Raw genomic sequence first — 18,544 nt, 5'->3', positions numbered from 1 at the left:
AGGACATGGGAGTGTAGCGTTTCACCGGAAAAGAACCCCACTGGGGCAATGAGAATGGAATATTATATTTTCTGGACTTTATTTTGGAAATCTCACTTGGGAATGTACAACATAATCCCGGCAATATGTTTTGTGACTGTATAAAACATGTAGGAATGTCATTAATTGGAACGTTGCCCACTAGGGAAGTGTTAATTCGGTTGCAAGAAGGTGGTTATGCTGAGCATGGTATATGTTCTTTTGCAGGACTCGTCTAGAGGATACGAGTCAAATCGTGGTATAAATTCAGTCACTATATGTTTTGTTATACTGTAAATAGACATGGAAGTCGGGACTTGGAAAGTCTTCGGGTGTCTTGTAAATAACTCCCTATCTACCTACTAAGATTATTATGGAGATTAATATAAGTACTCAAATTGATGAAATGATTTAGCTGGTCAGATGTTAGAATTATAACATTTACACCACTCAAAGATGGCCGCGAAAAAGTGGGCTTGAGTCCTCTGTTTATTTTTATTATTTGTCACATGTAACTTTATTTAATGTTTGTGCACACTCACTGGAACTACCCGTGAGTGTTTCGCCGAAACGCGTTGGGTTTTTTCCTTTGCCCCTATTCACTATGCAGCAATTGAAATAATAAACTGATTTGGAAAGAGCAAAGAGTGACTGGAGTGATCTACTTCCTATCGAAGAAGAGTGCCTTTGCGTAGCAGTGGCTGCGCGCTGTGAACAGGAATATATATATATATATATATATATATATATATATATATATATATATATATATTGATGTAATATGTGACATCATCAGCAGTGAATTGCGGGTGCGCGATATATAGTTAGTGCAACTAACTATATATGGAATTTCAATGTTTTTGTGTGAGTAAAATAAGGTTTTTTAAATGCTAATTCCTAACTATATATGGTCTATAACCTATGGTTTTTTCAGTGAATTTTCAAGGTTTTTTAAATGCTAATTCCTAACTATATATGGTCTCTAACCTATGGTTTTTTCAGTGAATTTCAATGGTTTTTTAATAGCAAATATCATAAGCTGTCGAATGTCAAGTACATGGTAAGTAAAAACATTTTCGTGTTTATGCACACTGATCTGCTTTGAATGCTGCCCCCCCCTCCCCCTCATTTCTATTAGGAGTACTCTCTCTTTGCAGATAGCGAACGGTAGTTAACGCAGGCCTTTGCCCCCGTTGTAATCCGTCGTGCCTGCTTCTCTCTCCATTTGATTGATTGTTATCCAAGCATTTACTGTTTTAGAATTGGTTCTCTTTGGTTCATTCTCTATTTACAAACAAGCACAGAGTCGCAATACTCTGTTTAGTCTTTGCAGATAGTGAAAAATCGTGTAAAAAAACAAAAGGAATCGAGCAAAATCAGTAGGCCACTAATGGGATCTCTTTTTGACCTCGCTAAAATAGAAACATTAGGAACAACCCCTCATGAGTAATACGAAACTAGTGAGATGAACTGAGCTCCACACCATGATGGCTGCAAGACAGCTCGGCTCCGCCACCCACCCCGCCCAAAATAGCGATAAACTCTATGCAAATATTACAAATATATACAACACACCAGCAAAGTAACAGGGTAAAACATTTTATTAAATAACTATTTACATAACTATTTTATACTTTTTGGTGCCCGATCCGGCTAGCTCAATCGATCGAGCATGAAACTCATGCACTCTGATAGTTCAAAGTTTTGAGGAGTGCTTGTAACACTGTCTGAAGCTTATTTGCACTTGCTACAGCTTCACTATTCTCAATGTAAGTGGGGGCTGTTTGAGGACGTGACTGCATTTGAAAACAATGTGATGCGGTGCCACCCTGAACCGCTTGACGGAGGCCCCCGAGGGACGGTGTGATGGCGCGGACTCGGAGGGGGCGCTTGGCTCCGACCCCTCCCCAAGTCGTGTTGCCCTGGTGTGGCCTGAGATCGCCCCCGACATAGGTGGCCGGCTCCCGGGGTCAAGCGGAACTTTTTGCCTTTTAGTGACTCTTCCATTCTTGACCTTGTCCCACAATCCGTTTCACCTAAAGACACGCTGTAGTGGGGCGCCCCTTTACCGTTTCAGTTGACATTCCGCCCGCTTTTGCTACACTGTGCCTCTTCCGCTATTCAGCTGTTTACCGCCCGCTCTTTCGACTACAGCGTCTCGCTCACCATGTGGTTGAGTTGCTCCCGCTCTTGCGGTGCAGCGATAGGCGGCTGCCACAGGACTCTCAAAATGGCGGCCGGCTCTTCAGATTTGGGCGTGGTCCACTAAAATGGCCCTGCGACACCTTGGAACTCGGACGCTTGTCTGCTAGGGCTTGGGCTCCATTCTCGAAAGCGTCCCCTTAGCCTTGAAGATTCTACAAAAGTCTTGGGGGCCCCCGACTCCCGCAGGCTTCTGGTGGGGAGCGGCTGCCATGATTGCTCGTGGAATGGCCACGACGGAGCTACGAGATGGTGGTGCTCTCATGCTGACGCCAGCTTCAGTCTGAAACATCCAGAAACACTGTAGACTACCAATTCGATCAGTTCCGGTAGCGCCCCAACGTGACCCGGTAGAGAAGAACTTGCCCTCCCCTCTTTGACTGATGGTTCTTGTTGCCTGTCCCTTCTGTTGTCATTTAACAGAACTATTTAGCCTGCTGAAAGGGGTTGTGTTCCGACCGCTGGTTGGTGGAGACATTTTGACTATATTCTGGACCTGCGTTGTCGCGTAATGCGTCATATGACGCGCCGCGTTAGCGCATCCGGAAGTGCTCCGGTGCGCGAAGCGCAGCTTCCCGGAAGCGATCCGGGGCGCGGCGCGCAGCGCGTAACGTAAGCATAACAGGTCATGTGACTTGTTAATAAAACTTTTCACTGGTTCATTTACTTTTCTTATTCTAATGATGAAAGGCTTGGTCATATGACCTAAAAATTACGCTTTTTATTACTTTCGAACATTATTTTTGAGGGGACGCTTTCGAGAATGGAGCCCAAGCCCTAGCAGACAAGCGTCCGAGTTCCAAGGTGTCGCAGGGCCATTTTAGTGGACCACGCCCAAATCTGAAGAGCCGGCCGCCATTTTGAGAGTCCTGTGGCAGCCGCCTATGGCTGCACCGCAAGAGCGGGAGCAACTCAGCTGAATGGCGGATTTTGGCACAGTGTACCAAAAGCGGGCGGAATGGCAACTGAAACGGTAAAGGGGCGCTCCACTACAGCAGACGAGCCTCCACCTGGGGAGGCCCGTTCACGCCGCCTCACACCCCCCCCCGGGGCGCCCCACGCCGTTATTCGGAGCAGCATTGTAGGATACCAAAACCAGTGCGGCAACTTACTTGACATCACCTGGGTGCCATCCACATCTCAGCGCGTTCTGCTGCCTTGGGACTATTCGCACAACAGACCGCTACTGACGAGCCACCCCCCGGGACGCCCCACGCCGTTATTCGGAGCAGCATTGTAGGATACCAAAACCAGTGCGGCAACTTACTGGACATCACCTGGGTGCCATCCACATCTCAGCGCGTTCTGCTGCCTTGGGACTATTCGCACAACAGACCGCTACTGACGAGGCCACCCCCCGGGACGCCCCACGCCGTTTTTCGGAGCTGCATTGTAGGATACCCAAAACCAGTGCGGCACCCAGGCATCATCACCTGGGTGCCGTCCAGAACTCAGCACGTTGTGCTGCCTTGGGACTATTCGCACAAAACACAGCTACTGACCATTGTTGCTTCTTTTTTCCTAAAAATGTTTAAATGTTTTTACTGTTTTTGTTGCGTTGTATATATTTATAAGTTATTAAAGTTTTATAATCCTACTACTTTGTTGGAGTGCTATATATTTTTAATGTGACACATAATTGTAAAAACTTTGATGTACAAAGAGGCATCCCTCGAATCTTCCGCTTCAGGCTCGGTCCCCTCCCCAATCACAATACAGGATGGTTTTCAGATAGTAGGAACGCGTGTGGTGTGACGGATCTCATCGGGTGGGGGCCTTGATCTACTGTAACTCCTTTGAAGAGGGGTGTTTCTTTACAGCTGGGGCCATAAACTACATCTGCAGGGCTAGGTGATAGCCTGGGACCGGCCTGGACAATCGGACACAGAGGAAGAGGAGTTTCAGAGGGTGCGGTAGTGAATAGGGCGAAAGGGAGGTGTCGGGCGGGCACAGGGTGTGATTCTCAGGGAAGAGCAGCGCAGATGGGGGGAGGTTTATTGCCCATGCATAAGACAGAGAGCGGGGGTGACCAGTGCCTGGGGGAGATGCTTGCGAGGGTGGGGAGCCATGCTAAGGATCGACAGCGTGCAGAGAGTGGGTCTGGTCAAGGCATCTAAAATGGCTGCCGTGCACGACAAAAGTGTGGCATTTGAAAAAAGGCAAGATGGCGCAGACAATGTTTATCAACACTTCCTGATTTCCTTCGAATCGAACGTTAACAGACGTTATCTCTCCCACACTACCGGTCCCCCTCGGCTTAAACGCCGAGATGGTAGGGACTGCATCCCGTGGAGATAGGCCGAGACGTCACTCAGCAGAAAAAAAAGAAAAAAAAAGTCTATAAACATACAATAAGTTAAAAGTCAATCATTCTTGTTTCCTTGTAGTACGCTCCCCAGTCCGCTTCCCGTTACGCGAACCGGGCGCACCCCACCAAAAAAAAACAATTTTTTTTTTTTTTTTGCCCCGCGGAGCCCTCTTAAAGTCTCCACATCAAACCTAGGGGGTCAGGGAGGATCTACTATGCCCCCTTATGATCATTTGCCCCTTCGCTTTGGCCTCCTCTTGTCTCTCAATCCTACCGAGAGACAAGATGGCGGCCGCTCCGTACTGTTTGGAATGTTTACAGACACCAGAGAGCCAATCAGCTTCGCTTCGCAAAGCTCCGTAACGCGAAAAGTACGCGAAACGGAGCGCTACCCGGGACGCTGTCACAGATATATATCTTTTTTTAAACGTTAATTTCTCAAAATCCACTGGAGCACATATATTGAGACCCAGCAAAGGCACATCGGGCTACCGGTCCCTACAATTTTGCCAAGTTTCATGCAAATCCATTCAGCCGTTCGATTTTTTTTTTTTTTTTTTTGCCCCGCGGGGCTCTTTTAAAGCCTCCACATCAAACCTAGGGGGTCAGGGAGGATCTACTATGCCCCCTTATGGTCATTTGCCCCTTTGCTTTGGCCTCCTCTTGTCTCTCGATCCTACCGAGAGACAAGATGGCGGCCACTACGGACTGTTTGGAATGTTTACAGATACCGGAGAGCCAATCAGCTTCGCTTCGCAAAGCTCCGTAACGCGAAAAGTACGCAAAACGGAGCGCTACCCGGGACGCTGTCACAGATATATATATTTTTTTGAACGTTAATTTCTCAAAATCCACTGGAGCACATATATTGAGACCTAGCAAAGGCACATCGGGCTACCAGTCCCTACAATTTTGCCAAGTTTCGTGCAAATCCATTCAGCCGTTCGGGCTAAAAGTGAGGCCAACCGCCCTATGGAAATTAACATGGGAAAAATGCGTTTTGGGACCCCCCTTTTTTCTCGGCCCCCCCTTGACGAACCCCCCCAAATGCAGGGGCTGCTCAGAAACAAAATGTTCCATTTTCCTGAAAATTTCAGCCAATTCCGTCCACAAACGCCAAAGTTATTAGACATAGAATTGTCAAAAATCCCATAGAGAAAAAATCCTAACTATATATACCTACTGGCGACGCACCTCCAGACAGAGTGCCGTTGCCTTCCCGCATTGAACCCAGGTGTGGATTTCGTGGTAGCGGAGTAGGGGAGGCTGGTGAGCGCCAAAGACTGCCTTTGGTATGGACCCTGAGTCAGCCTCGAAAATGGGCTGCGCGGGGCGCAACAGACTTTGCATTTAGAGTAACCGGGTTTAAAGTTAACTTCAATTATGTTACCCAATGGAGGGTTGATAAACTTTGGCAAATGTGAACCACTAAGACCACAATTCATAGCGCGCCAAGGAAGAGGCGGGGACAAAACTTTAAATAAATTAGCACAAGCAATGTGGTTTCACAACAATTAGAAGTGACGGCATACCTTTGAAAAAGTTCGAGTGAGAACGAAACATGTCAGGTGGACCGCCGGTTTGATTAAAGAAATGCAAGCTCCGTTGCTGGTGTGCGGCTGATTTCTTCTGCAATGAGGATGTTCTGGTGATATATATATATATATATATATATATATATATATATATATATATATATATATATATTCAATGAAAAAAACCATAGGTTTGAGACCATATATAGTTAGGTGAATATTTTAATCATACAAAACCAATGAAATTCCCATATATAGTTAGTTGCACTAACTATATATTTCGCGCATCCGCAATCCACTGCTGATGATGTCACATATTACATCATTCATGACATGGTCAGTGACATCACTGATGACATCACTGATGACATCTCAAATGACATCACTGATGACATCACTGATGACATCTCAAATGATATATATATATATCTGGTCATATGGTCAGTGACATCACTGATGACATCACTGATGACATCTCAAATGACATCACTGATGACATCTCAAATGACATCACTGATGACATCACTGATGACATCACTGATGACATCACTGATCACATCTCATTTGAGATCATTGATCACATCACTGATGACATCATTCATGTGCTAATACGATGAACCTCTTCAGACTCTAATATAACCTTAGATACACTCAGTGTATACAGACACTCACACACTGTCACTCATCCATGGAGTTACTCACACACCTAGTCAGTCATGCAAAGAATCAATCTCACCTCCATTTCCTAAACTATACAGTTATACACACCTTACTTATTCAAACATATACTAACACATATTTACTCTCTTATACAATCCCTGATACAAGTTCACAATGATCCATACAGCCACTCACACATTCACTGGCTCTCATGCACAGTTATTTATATATGCCAACTCTCACATGTACTGTGTTTTACATATGTACTTACTATGACATGTAGCATTGAGATATCCATTCACTCATCAATACACTCATGCACACAGTCAACCGCCCATGTAGCTGTTTCCACATGCACTCTTGAACTCATACACCTAGTGAATCAACTGCTCACACATCTATGCACAGAGTCACACACCTCCCAGCCACCCCCACACACACTCAATCTCCCATACAAATACTTGGGCAACCAATCAATAACACATATAGCCTCTCGTATAGCTAATGATCAACACATGCAGCAGTTTACACCACAACAGACATACTGATGCACACATTCAGACAGTTTAGTCACTAACCCATGCATTTAGTACGACACATTTATTCACTCACTCATACAGTCAGTCACGCACCTACTAAATCCTTCATCCAGACACTTATACATCCACTCATTCTTCAATATGTAAAACATATTTAAACTTTACAGAAACACACAGTCACTGGATGATGTCATCAGTGATGTCATCAGTGATGTCATCAGTGATGTCATTTGAAATGTCATCAGTGATTTCATCAGTGATGTCACTGACCATGTCATGAATGATGTAATATGTGACATCATCAGCAGTGGATTGCGGGTGCGCGAAATATATAGTTAATGCAACTAACTATATATGGGAATTTCATTGGTTTTGTATGATTAAAATATTCACCTAACTATATATGGTCTCAAACCTATGGTTTTTTCATTGAATTTTCAAGGTTTTGTAAATGCAAATACCTAACTATATATGGTCTCAAACCTATGGTTTTTTTCTGTGAATATATATATATATATATATATAAAATTTCTATGGCAAAATGAAACCCCTCATTTTGTTCCTTTTCAAAATAAATGTATTCCAATCAAGATGACTTCAGGTGTGCCATACTTTTGTCATAAGTAAGACTGTTAGCGCTCTAGTTGTTCTTTAGAACACTCTGGGACATTCTGTCATTGGGCTGTAGTTGGGCTACATCTGGCTGATATTTGGGCTACATTTGTTTTTTTTTGTCTCTGGTGGCCATCTTTGGGCTACATTGGGCTACATTGGGCTACATTTGGGCTACATTTGGGCTCTTTTGTCTCTGGTGGCCATCTTGGGAGACTGCATATCAGAATTTTTTTAATGAAATATAAGAGGATTTGAGAAGTCACTCAAAATGTGCCCTAATTTTTCTTTCTTCAGCACTAATCATAATTTCAATGGCAAAATGAACCCCCTCATTTTGTTCCTTTGCAAATTAAATGTTTTAAGTGTTAACACTTTATTCCAATCAAGATGACTTCAGGTGTGCCATACTTTTGTCATAAGTAAGACTGTTAGCGCTCTAGTTGTTCTTTAGAACACTCTGGGACATTCTGTCATTGGGCTATAGTTGGGCTACATCTGGCTGATATTTGGGCTACATTTGTTTTTTTTTGTCTCTGGTGGCCATCTTTGGGCTACATTGGGCTACATTGGGCTACATTAGGCTACATTTGGGCTCTAACATATATATATAGCCCAATGTAGCCCAATATATGTTTTTTCAAAGTTAATTTTCGTAAAAACCACTGTAGCACATATCTTGAGACATAGCAAAGGCACATCGGGCTACCAGTCCCTACAATTTTGCCAAGTTTGGTGAAAATCCATTCAGCCGTTCGGGCTAAAAGTGAGGCCAACCGCCCTATGGAAATTAACATGGGGAAAACACGTTTTGGGACCCCCCTTTTATCTCGGCCCGTGCTTGACGTATCCCCCCCAAACTTTCAGGGAAGGACCGGAGAGTAAATGTGCCATTTTCAGGAACGTTTCAGCCAATTCCGTCCATCAACGCCAAAGTTATTCAACATAGAATTTTGAAAAATCCCATAGGAAAAAATCATAACTATATATACCTACTGGCGACCGCCAGTAGGTAATATATATATATATATATATATATATATATATATATATATATATATATATATATATATATACATATATATATATACATATATATATATATATATATGCCGCTCTGTTGCGTCAAGGAACCGGGGCACTCGTGGGCGGGTGCCTGTGTCCAAAAGAAATCCGGCACTCACAGGAGAAGTTTCTAGGTTTGTTTAATGACAGCAAACAAACACTAAGCAGACAAACGCGTTTCGGTTTCCTTCGTCAGTGTCTACTACTGACACGAAGGAGGCAGGTTTAAAAACAATTCGTCATTTCAAGCATGTTCATAGAAAGGAGACTTAAGTAAAAGCAGCCCAAGACAGCATAAGTAGATTTAAATCTAGAGGATATAACGAAAATCTCTTAGAAAAAACCTTTAAAAAGGTAGAGAGAATTCCTCGAGAAGAGCTACTGAAAGAAAGAGAAAGGGATCAAGACAAACATGGAGGGAAATTCAGGCTGATTACTACCTTCTCAGAAGACTCAAACCACCTGAGAAAAATACTTAAGAGAAGCTGGCATATCCTTAAAACTGACCAAATCATAGGGAAGGATATCCCAATCTCACCCCTAATTACCTTCAGGAAAGGGAGATCAATAAAGGACAAAATTGTACACAGCCATTTGCGCGACAAGATAGACACAACAGGGAGAATAAGAGATATGCCAGGCTTCTTCCCCTGCGGGAAGTGTAAGGCATGTGAGAACAGCAGAAAAGTAACCACATATGAGATACCAGGGGTGAATGATAAGAAAAGAATTTCAAAATTTCTCACATGTCAAACCACCCATGCTGTGTACTGCCTAATATGTCCATGTGGACTGAAATATATAGGCAGTACAGTCAAAAATGTGAAACTCAGAATACTTGAGCACCAACGAGCTATTGTAAATAAGGATTTCAATTATCCCGTAGCGAAACACTTTGCTATTAGACACAAAAGTAAAAGAGAATTACTACAGTATTTTGCACTAGACTGTGTACCTGTGGACCCAAGGGGTGGGGATAGACTACGGAGACTAAGACGGTTGGAGTCCCGTTATATAATCGATCTACAAACCAAGGCCCCGACAGGTCTTAATAAAAATGAAGAATTATCATCTCACTTAGGAAAGTAAGAGGAGGAGAGTTTTGCCTGACAATGTGATAATTTGGAATAACCCTGTGAGAAATGCCGATCCACGGCTTTATAACACACCTATAAAAACGACGTAGTAATGAAATAAAAGGCACATTAATCATGTGATTAATTAGGTCTTCGAATCAATCGTTATAAATGTAAATAAGCGAATTGTAATTTAAAATGTATAAAATTACTATATGTCGTCTTTACAATAGTATCAGAATGTAATAGACAATGGTATAACTTTGCTCACAGGGTTTTACTTAAGTCTCCTTTCTATGAACATGCTTGAAATGACGAATTGTTTTTAAACCTGCCTCCTTCGTGTCAGTAGTAGACACTGACGAAGGAAACCGAAACGCGTTTGTCTGCTTAGTGTTTGTTTGCTGTCATTAAACAAACCTAGAAACTTCTCCTGTGAGTGCCGGATTTCTTTTGGAGTTAAAGGATATCGGAGCGGCAATATATATATATATATATATATATATATATATATATATACACACAAATAACACTAGCTGTCACCAGTAGGTAGTTATAGTTAGGACCTTTTTTTGTTTTGCTAATAACTTTGGCCCCATTTGATGAGTCTACATAAGTTTTAAAGCTAGTTTACCATTCAATTCAGCTACTGTCTGGAGAGCTTTGAGGTCATTCGCTGGTAGAGGTCGAGAAAAAGGTTGGTCCCAAAATGCCTTTTCCCCATGCAATTTCCCATAGGGGTTTTTAGACATGACTACAGGCCGGACCGCTGAACAGAATTACTCCAAATTTGGCAGCAAGCTAGAGCTTGGTCCAGAAATATCTCTTTTTGTAATTTGATGCAAATCCATTGATTCGTTTTTAAGTAATTAAAAAGAAAAAGATTTAGCAGCATGATCGTCTCACGGCAGCACCTTGCAGAGCTCTCCTCCTTGATCAGCAGACAGCCCCGCTTCAGCCATGCTTCAGCCATGCTTCAGCCCCTGGGCCCCCTCTACATGCTGAGCTTCATGGGAGCCCCCAGGTAATTGTTGCACTTTGCATCCGGGTCTGCATGTGCTTGTGGCAGAGCATAAACAGGGCACTTGGGCTTGCAGTGACTTCTCTGCTCTGTTAGATCCGCTGTCCGAGTGCAAAGTAAATCCCTGCGTGGACAGGGTCAGCGAAATGACAGGAGAGCAGTGTACGCTTTCTAGCAACCAAACTGACAACGTGGGCCACGTAGCGGTGCATGCACAACCTACAAACACAGAGGTTAGCATCCCACACCCAATCTTTGTGCTGAGACACACAGGAACGAAAAAAAGTACTGAGCAGTGCATGTTTCCTATGCATATATGATCTGGGTAGTCACACACGGTTGGCTGTGACATTTCTGCTATAACTAGCAGTAGCTACTTAATCATGCATGCATTACTAAACCGTGTGTTCTCTCAATATTTGTTTGATTATTTGTTTTAAAAGTCAAGCTCATTTCATTTACTGTACCCTTGTGCACACTGCAGTACCTTGCATGCTCACTGTACTTTGCTGTAGTACACACTTCTGAGCAATACATGGTTCCTTGAGTGCAATTTAGCACCATGGCGAGCCATGCATCCCTAAACACCACTATTGTAACCCCTCTGCTGAGCATTGCATGCTTCCAGTCAGACGCTCACGGCTGAACTTGCATACTTCTACGCACTGTAATGGGGCAATCACTGCTTAGCCAAACATGCTTCGTATATTGGGTAGTTGTGCACACTGCTGAACCACGCGTGCTTCATCTTCATTTCAGTTGTGCCCACACTGATGAGCCACAAATAATTTCTATATGGCACAATTGTGCACACCCTGTGCTGCGCCTTTCTTAACCAGGTATTCTTATGATACTGTGCAGTTGTGCACACTGCTGAGCTGTGCCCTCAATGCATCCTATAGCCAACCATGCAGCAATCTCTCTTGCCTTGCAAGCTTCGTGTAAGGTGCAGTTGTGCATAGTGTTAGGTCTTAAATGCTTAGTGTGAAAATAATTTTTGCATACTGCTGAGCCATGCTTTCTTTTTACACAGTACAATTTTACACACACTTTAGTACCATACATGCTTTATATAGACTGCTGTAGAAACAGTTACACCTTACATGCTTCTGTATGGTGCAGTTCTGCACACTGTTAACTCTTACCTGGTTTGCTGTACAGGTCAGTTGTGCATACTACAACACAGTACAATTGTGCACACTGTTGCGCCATCCTGCTTTCAACCCATGTGATAGTCACACACACACAAACCACACCCCCACGTACATCTTGCATGGATCCAGTACAGTGCAGTTGTGCACAAGACTGTTGAGCTATGCTTGCTATGTTTGTATCCTCTACAGCGCAGTTGTGTGCACACAGACAAGCCGTGCACGTCCTTTGCCCAGCATAAGTGTGTGCATGCACGGACAGAAATCGCCTCTTATTCTTCCTACATAGAGTATATTTGTGATGCTAGAGTCCTCCTGCCTGCATGCGTCGCAACAGTGTGATAGTGCACACTGCTGAGCCATGCATTCTTCAGATTTATTTCTGCTCTGATTGCTGAGTCTTGCATTCCTCTTAAGGGTTTTTTCAGACAGACTGCTGAGCCGTGCATTGTTCAGATATATTTGTGCTCTGATTGCTGAGTCATGCATGCCTCTTAAGGGTTGTTGCAGGCAGTCTGCTGAGCCATGCATCCTTCAGATATATTTGTGCTCTGATTGCTGAGTCATGCATGCCTTTTTAGGGTTTTTGCAGACAGACTGCTGAGCCATGTATTCTTCAGATCTATTTGTGCTCTGATTGCTGAGTCATGCATGCGTCTTAAGGGTTGTTGCAGACAGTCTGCTGAGCCATCCATCCTTCAGATATATGTGTTCTCTGATTGCTGAGTCATGCATGCCTCTTAAGGGTTTTTGCAGACAGGCTGCTGAGCCATGCATCCTTCAGATATATGTGTGCTCTGATTGCTGAGTCATGCATGCCTTTTTAGGGTTTTTGCAGACAGACTGCTGAGCCATGCATTCTTCAGATCTATTTGTGCTCTGATTGCAGGGTCATGCATGCCTCTTTAGGGTTTTTGCAGACAGAATGCTGAGCCATGCATCCTTCAGATATATTTGTGCTCTGATTGCTGAATCATGCATGCCTCTTAAGGATTGTTGCAGACAGGCTGCTGAGCCATGCATTCTTCAGATCTATTTGTGCTCTGATTGCAGTCATGCATGCCTCTTGAGGGTTTTTGCAGACATACTGCAGACCCATGCATTCTTCAGATCTATTTGTGCTCTGATTGCAGGGTCATGCACGCCTCTTAAGGGTTTTTGCAGACATACTGCTGAGCAATGCATTCTTCAGATCTATTTGTGCTCTGATTGCTGAGTCATGAATGCCTTTTAAGGGTTTTTGCAAACAGACTGCTGAGCCATGCATTCTTCAGATATATTTGTGCTCCGATTGCAGTCATGCATGCCTCTTAAGGGTTTTTGCAGACACACTGCTGAGCAATGCATTCTTCAGATCTATTTGTGCTCTGATTGCTGAGTCATGAATGCCTCTTAGGGGTTTTTGCAGACAGACTGCTGAGCCATGCATCCTTCAGATATATCTGTTATCTGATTGCTGTGTCATGCATGCCTCTTTAGGGTTGTTGCAGCCAGACTGCTGAGCCATGCATTCTTCAGATATATTTGTGCTCTGATTGCTGAATCATGCATGCCTCTTAAGGGTTTTTGCAGACATACTGCTGAGCCATGCATTCTTCAGATCTATTTGTGCTCTGATTACAGGGTCATGCATGCCTCTTAAGGGTTTTTGCTGTCATACCGCTGAGCAATGCATTCTTTAGATCTATTTGTGCTCTGATTGCTGAGTCATGAATGCCTCTTTAGGGTTGTTGCAGACAGACTGCTGAGCCATGCATCCTTCAGATATATTTGTGCTCTGATTGCTGAATCATGCATGCATCTTCAGGGTTTTTGCAGACAGACTGCTGAGCCATGCATTCTTCAGTCCCTGCAAGATACTGTATCGCGCAAGCATTATCCAGTGCTTTCACACAACAGGTGCAATCCGGGCCAAGGGTAGCGGCGGCGCGTGTAGTGATTTGAAAAAGACATTCATCCACTCACAACGGTGCTACAATCGCCTCTTAGCTTGGATGGTGCTTGCATTGCTTTTGTTGCAGTTAAATTATTGGTTGTGATGGATTCTCTAAAAGGAATAAATGACTGATATAGTTGAATAATACATTTCGTGAATTCATATTTGTTTGCTTTATCAGTGTGCACAATATAAAGACAGGCAATTGCAATAAATCCCTCATTCTATTTTACCGAAAATCGTGGAAGGAGCTGCTGATTGAACTACAACAGGATCTTAACTTGAAATACTGTAGGAAGAACTAAAGTCTTACTTTTTATGTCGAGCCTTGTGCAGTGCTCTTTGTGCTGCACTATGGGAGGCTTCTTGTGAGCACTCTAAACTTCTCCGTGTGGGTCTGACTCCTCCCACACATTGGATTGGCCTTTGCGTGTGTCTTTCAATAACGAAAGCACCTAAATGGCCAAAGGCAGGTGCATGTCCAACCTATTCTCCAAAGGATCACTCCGGCGATTTTTTGCTCTCGGGAGCGAGCACTGGAGCGCTGGGTGGCAGCTGCATTCCTCGTCATGGATCAGGTTACTAATTAAACACACTTTACCGGCCATGCTCGTTTACTTTCCTGTTGCTTTGCTCCCGCCTCCCACCCATTGTCCATGTTCACAATGCTCCCGTTATCCGCATTCCCTTTGTCCCTCCCCCTACCCACTTGCGGCAACCCATGAGGTAACACCCCTCCCCCTTCCATTGTCCATGTTCACCAGGCTCCCACCGCCCCCTGCTGTTCGCATAACCTTTGCTCCCGCCCCCCTCCTTTGTCTGTGTTAAACATGCTCCTGCCCTTGTAGTGTTTTTTATCAAGGAACCTGAATCGATATTTCTATGTTATGCCCTTGTCCGGTTATAATCAATAATATCCATACAACGGCATAGTAATCATATCCATAATTCAGTCGTAGCACATGCTGTCACATTGAGCAAGGCTACTTCCCCGGCCCCCTAGAAAGCACAACGAGGTCTCTAAACAAAACCAAACCTCCAGCAACCTGGGAAATCCCCCTTGCTTTTGTTTTGATTTCGTCCTAGAACTCCTGTAAAGCACTGTAAGAACGGCCAGTTCTTAGTGACATCTTTATTGACGTCTTATGTCCAACCTTACGTCAAACCCAGCACCTTTCAGGTATAAATATACCAGCGTTGCCTTAAGCAAAGACACAGTGGTGGTTTTGGAGCAGAGCAGCTATCTACTTGCTCGAGAGCCCAGCTGATGCGAGAGCCCACGGACGCTGCCCCTCCTCTTTGACGCACTGAGAGAGACGCTGTCTTTTCTCCTGCCGAGAAATCCAGCTCCGGTGTTTCCAGATACCTTCGCGGGTTACTGGGATATCGAGTCCTGAGAGAGAGATACAAGACCTCCTGCTTTCTATTTACCCAGGTACGGAGCTGACTAAACCCTTAAAAGAGAATTCTTGAGTCAGATTCTTGGCAAAACAAACTTAACTTAAACTGCTACTTACTTACTCCTTCCCACGTATTAGGCTTAGGTCAGGTACACCGGGGCAGGCGTATTTAGAAGCACCAGTTGAGTACGATTAGTCAATGTATATATGTATGTATATATTTTATCCATTTTAAAGTATCATATGGCTAAGAAACCATATCAATGCTTTTTTTCCAGTATTATTTTATAATCCTCCTTTTACTGTACGCACTTTACTTTACTATGAGTATTGTAATTGTGGCAATTCATTTCTCTTGCATGAGGAAGAAGACTGCTCAATAAATAACACCTTTTATTGAAAACGCCCGTCTCTCTTTTCTCTGCAATCTGGTGAAACTAAGTACGCACATTTGACTGAGTGAAATAGCTGTCTATTGTTTTCACACAACTCTAGAGATACACTCTTATTCTAGGAGAGCAAAGTTGTCATGTTTTATGGTTGTCAGAAGCTAATCCCTTCTTGTCTATCCAGGGAGGTTAAACTCCTCCTCGTTTATTCGAGAAAGTTTCTAGTGACCTCTGAGCTAGCTGGCAAACCTTAAGTCTAATATAGTCAGTAGAGACCTAGTCGACCTCAGTCCTACGTCTACACTGCTGTTTATATTATTCCAATGCGCAGAGCCTATTGGGAATATAGGAACTACACTACACCCTCCTCGCATTGTCCTTTTGTTTTTGTTTCCACCCACTTGCGGTGGCCCGTGAGGTGCTACCCCACCCTTTCCCCCCACGGCACACCACTGTTTGTTAAAAGGCTAAACAGAGTCAGCAAAAAGCATTGGCAAAGCCAAAAGGCGGGACCTATTGGCTTTGCCAATGCTTGTCTGCTAAGCCAATACACGAGGGGCATCAGTGTTGGGGTAACGGATCCGGTGAGGAGCAGGAGGGGGGAGGGGAAGGACTGGGAAAAAAGATGTCAAAAATCGCCAACTCTTCTGCAGGACCCATCTCTCTCTTTCTTCCCTTGATCGAGACCGGGCCTCTTTGTTTCAGCACGAGATTTTCACTGTTGCTGTAAAAGCCAATATATGCCTAGCATGGCGATCTCTCCCCGCCATGGACACTGGTTGCCAGTTTAGCAATTTGCGACATTTTTTTTTTTTTTTAAATGTCGAGCTGGAACAAAATCTTGCCAATTCTTGTCTTTCTCATCACATCAACCCCCACCTCTCACTAAAGTCCAGATTGCCATGTCCAGCACCCCCCTGCCCTTCACCCTCAAACCTTTGGACGCAGCTGGAATTATGTTAAACCCGGCAAAAAGACACACTGCCTGAGGACCTACATTGTCTACCAAGTTGGCACCTTTTTGAAAATATTTTTCTTTTTGTAACTTTTTTGGTTTGTTTTTTTGTTTAAAGAGACGTGCTTTTAAAAAAAACGTTATTTATTATTTAGCATCAGTAACATTACAATTAACAGTGCCACAGTGCTTACTGTCACAGTAGCCATGATATCATCGATTTAGTCACTCCGGATAATAAAAGAGACGTGCCTAAGGCATCTGGTGCAGTGTGCGGGGGGGCTCTGCTTGGGCAGCACAAGGAGCTGGGGACAGACTCTGGTTGGCAGATCAGGTGCCCGCATGCTCCCTCTTCACTGCCTACTTGCATGAGTGTGTATGCTTGTACGTGTGTGTGGATATGCTTGGTTCTGTTTGTAGTTGATTTGTGTTGCAACAGAACAACTCCACATACAGTAGCTTCAAAGATTAGTGCCCAGTCTAAGCAAACCCACCCACTCCCCCAAACCCTATTCTCCTGCATGGCTAAACACTTAATAGGTGCCGTGGGCGAGACCTATTGGCTATGCCAATGCTTGTTTAAGTTGTCAATCAGTTCAGAATCAGACACTAGTTTAAGGGCGATTGATATATATTATGCCGATAGAAAATCCACCTCATCTCAGGATAATGCTTCAGTTTTCCAAGTTAGAAGGATCCAGAAATGCTTGAACCAGGAGGGCTGTGGAAAGTGTTGAAGGTGACTTAAGACCTTATTACGAGTTTGGCGGTGTTCCAATGGGACCACCTCCATGGTGTTCCCAGGAAGATCGCCAAGCCCTTGTTGAGCCCGCCCGCCGGATTATGACATTAATCCAGGGCGGGTGGTGCAGCTGCAGTCTCATGGCAGCGGCTGTGTTAGGTCCATAGGAGATCCTAAACAGCATACCACCGCCCTGAGAGTGCCTGCAGCACGTTCCTGCACTGTATGGCATGCACCATGTTTTGCCTGCCACACCATGCAGGAACGAGGGTGCAGTTCCAGAGAGGTACAACATGTGCACCCTGCATGCAACCCTAGGCTCAGACTTGTCAGGAGGCCCTGCTAGGGCCCATTTACCTGCATGTCTACTGCCCTTTTCAAGGTGGTGTCCCCACCATGAAACGGGCAGTGGATATGCAGATTGTAATAGGCTCAGCAGGGCCAGCATATGTACCGCACGTATATTCAGGCCATTTGCAGACCACCGCGGATGCAGGATACTTGATTCAGGTGGAGGTGGAGGTCTCGTTGCGGTTCCACCACCACACTCATATTATGGCAGTCAGACCGCCAGCGTGGTGTCAGTCAGACCGCCACCACGAGTAAGACAGTCCTGAGGACCCTTTGGTAGATACTTCATGAAATTGACCTAACTGCAATGCTTTGTGCTTCCTCTCTTTTTCACAATCTGTTCTTGTTTAAATGAGTATCTAGCTAAATCTCCATGTGTATCTAGCTAAAACTGTATTTGTAGCATGTGAGGGCTCAGTGGCTTCCCTTTCTTTAGTAAGTTACTCTGTGAACAATGGTAAATCACTGGCTTTTTATGAGTAAATAAGCTGTGACCTGCTCAACAGAACTTTCAGTGAAATATCCATGTATGGTGAAATATTCCTTGTTAAGTTTCAGATATGGTAAAGCAGAGATGTCTTTCT

The 18,544-nt window shown here is 44.1% G+C and overlaps 2 protein-coding genes across 2 annotated transcripts in view; both read left to right on the top strand.

Annotated features, from left to right (window-relative positions):
* LOC144806464 (uncharacterized) overlaps positions 1 to 18,544 on the top strand; it is a 498,581-nt gene that overhangs the window by 136,846 nt on the left and 343,191 nt on the right. The window lies entirely within an intron of this gene.
* LOC144806466 (uncharacterized) overlaps positions 1 to 18,544 on the top strand; it is a 222,886-nt gene that overhangs the window by 20,351 nt on the left and 183,991 nt on the right. The gene's annotated exons all lie outside the window — the stretch shown is intronic.

This window comes from Lissotriton helveticus (genome assembly GCF_964261635.1).
Source record: "Lissotriton helveticus chromosome 1_1 unlocalized genomic scaffold, aLisHel1.1 SUPER_1_unloc_77, whole genome shotgun sequence".
In the NCBI taxonomy this organism is placed as follows: domain Eukaryota; kingdom Metazoa; phylum Chordata; class Amphibia; order Caudata; family Salamandridae; genus Lissotriton; species Lissotriton helveticus.
Note: the sequence above shows the minus strand (reverse complement) of the source record. Positions and strands in the feature narration are given on the sequence as shown.